General features: G+C 37.0%; 1 long non-coding RNA gene across 1 annotated transcript; it reads right to left on the bottom strand.

Annotated features, from left to right (window-relative positions):
- Positions 1 to 5,907: 5,907 nt before the first annotated feature.
- LOC145053376 (uncharacterized) lies at positions 5,908 to 6,635 on the bottom strand. The gene is made up of 2 exons (XR_013684452.1): positions 6,497 to 6,635; positions 5,908 to 6,412 (listed from the first exon to the last, which is right to left on the bottom strand). It is a non-coding gene; the product is annotated as an uncharacterized LOC145053376 (long non-coding RNA).
- Between the last annotated feature and the right edge of the window lie 227 nt (positions 6,636 to 6,862).

Here is a 6,862-nt window from a genome sequence, read left to right as displayed (position 1 = left end):
TCGGATTTTAGTGTTCTTTATATATTTGGAAACCTTAAGACGATATCTACTACATAGTGTACTCAAATCAGAGCTTTTGAATAATTCATTTATCGATGATATTCCTATTACATTCCAAAGAGGTTACAAGACTCGATTTATAATGCCCGGAAATAACGGGTTGTTACACACATCCCCTCTACGTTTCTTCATTTTCCTGCATTGGAAACGCATGCCTAATCTTTTGCGGTTTATACTTTGTCTTGTAAGCGTGTATCTTCTTCTTGTAAGCCCGTCTTAATTCTTCTCTCTTTTTCCTTATAGCATCGTCCTCAGCTACATGAATTTCCCTTTTCCTCATCTTTTTCTTCTTTACCCCATTCTCTTGCACCTTCTCTTGCACTCCTCCTTCTTTAAATTTCATTACTTCATAATTGGTCATAATTCGGGCTCGAGGCTTGGTAATGAATGGGTGATCAGCATCATCTTTCCTAATCCTTGCACTTTCCTTTTCTCCAAAGCTTTCCTCCTCTTCAAGTGGATTGTCTTCATCATCTTGCATTATTGTATCAAGGCATGCTACTTGAACGTTTTGAAAATCACCATCCATTCCTCCTTCCGTTGCTTGATCTTCTAAAGAATTAGGGAAAATCTTCATGTCTAGAACATGCAGGGAGCCGGTAACAGCAGATCAAAATCATCCATGTTGCTATGATTTTCGAATGGACTCGTCGAGTCCATGAAAGCGACTCGGCGAGTCGGATCGTATTCCTCACATCCCTCTGTGTTTTCTGAATCAGTTCCTTTCAGCAGCTTTTCTATCTCCTCCAAGTCTTTGTCAACATCATCAATTCCTCCAGAAGATAGCAAGAACTTACTTGGATCTTCTTCTTGCAAGAGTGCAAGTTCTTTTTGTAATATCTCATCATCCAAATTAATGAATGAGACTTCTTCTTTTCTTCCTTCTTCTTGCTTAATCTCTGGTAGAGCTTTAAAAACTGCTGACTCATCTCCTACTCTCAATGTGAGTGTGGACTCGCATACATCTATCAATGCGCATGCGGTATTCAAAAATGATCTCCCCAAAATAATTGGAATTTCGGGGTCTTCTTCCATATCAAGTACCACAAAGTCCACGGGGAATATGAATTTATCGACCTTAATGAGGAGATCTTCACAAATACCTCTTGGACATATAATCTTCTTGTCCGCCAAATGGATCTTCATATTCACAGACCTTGGCTCCGGTAAATTCAGCTTCTTGAAGAAAGAAAAAGGCATTAAATTAATACTTGCACCCGAATCGGTTAACGGTTTAGCAGCAAGTACATTTCCAAATTGACAAGGAATTATGATGCTTCCCGGATTGCCCTTCTTTTCTGGTAGCTCACTCAATACTATCTCCGCGACTTCAACTAAATCTTTTCTAGCAGCAAAGAGACCCTTTAGTAAGTTAAAATACTTGGGTGTTTGAAGCATTGTTTCTACAAATGGAACGTTGACTTGAAGGGCTCTAACATGCTCCATGAAAGCTCTATATGCTCTAATCTTTTCCTCAGGTATGGCTCTGATTGGGAATGGCAAAGGAGGGTTGTAAGGCCTTAAGAAAACAACAGATTTGTCATCAGGGCATGGACTAGTCGAGTCCATTAGAGGGACTCGGCGAGTCTGGTCGGGTTTAGCTGGATCCGATTCTTCCGTCTTTTCTGTATGCACCTTGGATATCTTCTGTGCAGGTGTGAAAATTTCTTCATAGATAGAAGTCACAGCATTCACATTCTCCATTCTCGGATTATTCTCAGTTTTACTTGGAAGTTGGCCCGGTCTTCTCTCGTTCACTTGATGTGCAAGTTGTCCTAGTTGTTTCTCAATGTTGAGAATAGATGCTTGCTGATTCCTTAGCAAATTTCTAGTCTCTTGTATTGTAGCATCATGATCATTGTGTCTTTTTTCGGACACGGCTATAAATCTAGTGAACATTTCTTCTAAATCAGCTTTCTTCTCCATAACCGGTTCTTCCTTTTGATAAAAACCCCTCTCCTTATGCTTGTATTTCTCTTCCTTCGCCTTTTTGTATTCTTCATACGGGAGCCATTCCCTCTTGGGTTTTCACCAATTATCGTCGTATTTATCCCCGCTTGAGTAGAACACTTGCGCCTTCTTGTTTCCATTTTCATCCAAGTCGCAATCCTTCGTGAGATGAGGCCCTCTACAATTCTCACATCCAACTCGAATAGCACGGATTGTTTGATCCATTTTCGTCATCCGTCTATCTAAACTATCGAGCTTAGCCATCACCGCCGCCATGCCATCATTAGCCGATTTCACTAGCCCCCGACTTACTTCATTTCTCGGGTTGTGGTATTCTCTAGAATGCTTAGAGAATTCTTCAATTAATTCCTTGATTACTGGGGGTGCCTTCTTTGTGAGTAGGCCTTGCGAGTCGAGCAATTGCCTTGTGGTGACATTGACTCCATCATAGAAAATGGAGACCTCTTATTGGCTATTAAGGTCATGGTGTGGGCAATTTCTAAGAAGACCTTTATACATTTCCCACGCTTCATAAAGAGACTCTTCGGGTTGTTGCTCGAAGTTGGCAATGGCTTTCTTTAGCTTGGCTATTTTGGAAGGTGGGCAAAAGTGGTCTATGAACTCCTCTTTCATCATAGCCCATGTGGTGACCGACCCGGGAGGAAGTGACCTGAGCCAATCCTTTGCAGCACCCTTGAATGTGACTGGAAGCATGCGAAGTAGCTGGGTCTCGCGTGGTACATTTGGCACATTGAAGTAGTCAGCCACATCATTTACTTCATCCAAGTGCTTGTAGGCATCTTCGTGGTCTTTTCCATAGAAAGGAATCTCCTTGAGTTGAGCGAGGATATGACCCTTTAGTTCGAAAGTAGCGGTAGCGGGAATTGCGGGCTGCACAAGTCCCGGGCCAGTGTCATCGCGCATCCTCTTCTTCCATTCCCCCATGGGGACTTCATCGATATTAGCCATAATGATAGCTAAATCGTCCTCAAAGTCGGATTCGTGCTCGTATGTAGGTTCTTCTTCTTCCTCGGTCTCGTACTCGGTGTCTTCTTTAATTTGGTCTTCGATTGTCAAAGAGGCGTTGGATGCTCCTGATTTGCTGCTCTTCTTCTTGCTGAAAACGGACTTGAGGTTTTTTAGTGGCGAATTCTTTGAAAAAGCGGATTCTCCAACGGCTTTTCCTTTGCTCCTTCTTAGTGCGGATTCCGGGTCTTCGAGAGGAGGGACCAGAGGTGTATCAGATCCTTGGGTCATGAAACAACTGTAATCAAAACAAAAAAAAATGCGTAAAAAGAACAAAAATAAAATTAAAATTAAAATTGTGAACAACGATGGACTCGCCGAGTTGTCACGAGTGCACTCGGCGAGTACAAGGCAAAAACAGAAAACTTTTTAATTACTTATTAAAACGGATTTTTATTAAAACTTGTCCTAATTACTAGATTACCTATGAATTAACTATGTGTAAGAGAATTCTTACACAAAGGATCGATAAAAATAGAATTTAATGCTAAGTTAGAACCGTTCCCCGACAACGGCGCCAAAAACTTGATGTGTGTAAAACAACTTAGTTTTAAACCTACTTTTAATTATAAAATGAACACACAAAGGCAGTGGACCTATCAATTGTGGTATAGCTAAATAAGTAGGGTATCGAACACAAGGAACGGTAAATTAAAACTAAAAACTAATTTTATCTAAATTAATTAATAAATAAGGGTTTTCTCTAGTTTTTCAAGACTAGAAACTTACTAACTATCACTTAATCTAAAAGCTAGAAAAGCAAAGAATTAACTAGATTCAATAATAGGAAGGACTTCTATTTAGTTCAACTAAATTGATCCTATGGTTGATATTATGGTAATTGTGCAATGGATTAATTCTTCTATTGGTTACCGATTCAAGTGATTAGATTCATATTCGCTGCACTAATCCTTAGAGAACAAACTAACTCAAACAGTGATCAGTTGTCTAATTTAATTTAATTCTCTAGATTATTTATTCGGGTTAACTTAGACTTGTAATAGCTAACTAATTTGGTCCTTTAGTTAACTTCTTGTTGATGGTCATCACACAAGCTCATACATGAATTTACCTATTTTTCTTATTAATTCGAGTTTCATGTTCATTAATCCTAGTCATATGATGAAGTGGTCACATAAACATATGAGGTTGACAATTAAAAGATGTTCATACTATTTTATTGTCTTCCTATTAATAGAAAAATAGTTATCATTCACACACAATGTTCTTTAACAAGCTAAAATCAACAAAATCACCAACATTGAATTAATCCTACCATAAATCAAACCATAGTATCAATATTGTATCCCCAAACAAAAGTTTAAGAGTTTTAGCTCATGATTGAGGTAATTAACAGCAACAAAACAAATTCTATTTGTCTAGCCATAATGGAAAACAAAAGATGAAGTAGAATGATGAGAATTTGCCTCAAATCTCCTTTGGAATTGGATTCTATGTTGTATCTTCGTTCTCTAGGGTTCTTCTGGCTCTTCAATTGCAGCTAATCTCTCCATAAGGGTTCTAGAATGTCGAATGTCGATCTGAGAAGTTATCTTTATAGATGCGAAACGACTCTTCAAGTCCATTGCCGACTCGCCGAGTCCATCTCTTAATTCCCGTACACGATAAGTTCCGGAGTCTTTATCTTCTCGAATCATCGATCGGACTCGCCGAGTAGGTGTTGTTTTTGGTGGTTTTCTTCTTTGTTCAATTCCCGAGCTCCCAACCGCTTCACCTGCTTCCTTTTGCTTCCGAGCTTCACTTTTGGACTGAAAACACAATTCAACATGATATGCGATAAATTAGCTAATAAATGATAAAAATCTATACTTATTATGAGGCTAAATATGCAAATATCAGCCATTATAAACAAATGAATTTTGTTAATCATTTGTAGGTATTTGTTATATATTTATAATATTATTATATATTTATAATATGTCTTTTTATATATTTATATGTATAACCGATCACATATCTTTTAAACTAATTATTTGCCTCAAATTAAATTTGCAATTACATGTCTCTAAATTGAAATAACTTTTATATATACAAACTGGTTTGGACGGGTACCCATCAAGCAACGGTTCCAAAAAAATATGAGAACCGATACCGGAACCGTTAAAGGCGGTTCCAAAACTTGAGGAACCGAAACTGACGTTCCAATGCCTATGTTTGATCTAAAACAACTTTAAAATCTTTCCCTAAAACAATAACAATAAATACTTTTATTTTTAATGGTAAACAATAAATTTATAAAGGAAAAAAAATGAATATATATATATATATATATATATATATATATATATATATATATATATATATATATATATATATATGTGTGTGTGTGTGTGTGTGTGTTTTAGGTTGACATAGGGAACTAAGTATTAAGTATTCAAAAGGAATTTTGATCCCAAATGAAAATATGAATATTCAAATAAAAATAATAAAATTTATTTTCATAATTTTTTTGATTGAGACAACATTGTATTTTTATTTTAAACCCAAAATAATCTATCAAAATGGGTTTGTTTTCAAGTCAAACGTTACCATCTTCCAAAGCAAATTAGATTTTATGCTTAGGGTTTATCTTGTCATTATACGTGTGTTAAAGTTGGACACCGAATCATACATGTTTTTAATAGAAATAAGTGTTAAAAAAAACTATTTGCACCCGATGCTTAGCACGAGTAAACAGTAGTGTGTATATATATATATATATATATATATATATATATATATATATATATATATATATATATATAGGTAAATGTATATAGGTAAATGTTCAAATGAGAACCAATAAAGGTTAAGAACCTAAGAACCACTTATTTTTATATTTTATTGTTTCATTAATGGCAAATAAAACAATATGGGAATAATGGTATTCTTAAGAACAAAAAGCATCTGATACGTTTAAAAAGTCTCAAAAATCTCTCAACCTCTCTCACCAAGTTAAAACTTGAAGAACATAAACCATTTCCACCGGTTGTCACCAACCACTACCACGTACATCCGCCGCCTCCTACCATCGATGATGAGCAACATCCGACTATCGTTGTTAACCAACCCCATGGCCGCCTCTCCTCCCTTCGGATCTGGTTTAGATCTGTTCAGATCTAGTCCAGATCTAGTCCACCACCGTCTTCTGATGACATTGCACCACCAACCTCTGGCTTATCGAATTTGTTACTGGACCGTCGGTGTTAAATCGTCGTCGTTTGCTCCAACACCGTTTACAGTTGCCAACGGTGGTTCCACCACCACATCAGATCTGCACCACCACGTCCTTTTCTTATCAGCGAGACCAAATCTACGATTTCTCTCTGATATCTTCTCCTCCAACGACTTCTTCCGTCTCCGTTTCCTCTGTCAGCTATTAGAAACCGAGATCCCTATGAATTTATCGCTAATGTTTTTATTTAAACTATCAACAATCACAACGGAGTGTAAATCATACCTGAATTTGCGATGATTTCCGTTGACGTCTTCCGACGAGGTGTTCCAATGAATGTTTAGGCTTTCCGGTGAGTTCAACACAACCAGGTGTGCTGTTTTGTCACATGTTCCGGCAAAGATGTATTTCGGCGAGTATTTCATGTAGTTTTCAAGTATTGCCATTAAAAACAAAATGTGATATTTGCAAGATGTGAGAAGTCGGAGTTATTGAATTCTCCACAGTTCACACTAATTACTGCCACAAAGCTGACACAGAGAAGATAATAAAGGTATACTCTTTTTTATTGTTTACTTTTAAATAGCATGACATATTTAAGTAAATATGGATAGTTGGTAATAAAAATAAACAATTAACCTAGCCCTTTAA

Source organism: Lactuca serriola, chromosome 5, assembly GCF_051521515.1.
Source record: "Lactuca serriola cultivar US96UC23 chromosome 5, Lser_US96UC23_V15, whole genome shotgun sequence".
In the NCBI taxonomy this organism is placed as follows: domain Eukaryota; kingdom Viridiplantae; phylum Streptophyta; class Magnoliopsida; order Asterales; family Asteraceae; genus Lactuca; species Lactuca serriola.
This window is presented reverse-complemented; position numbering and strand designations above follow the sequence as displayed.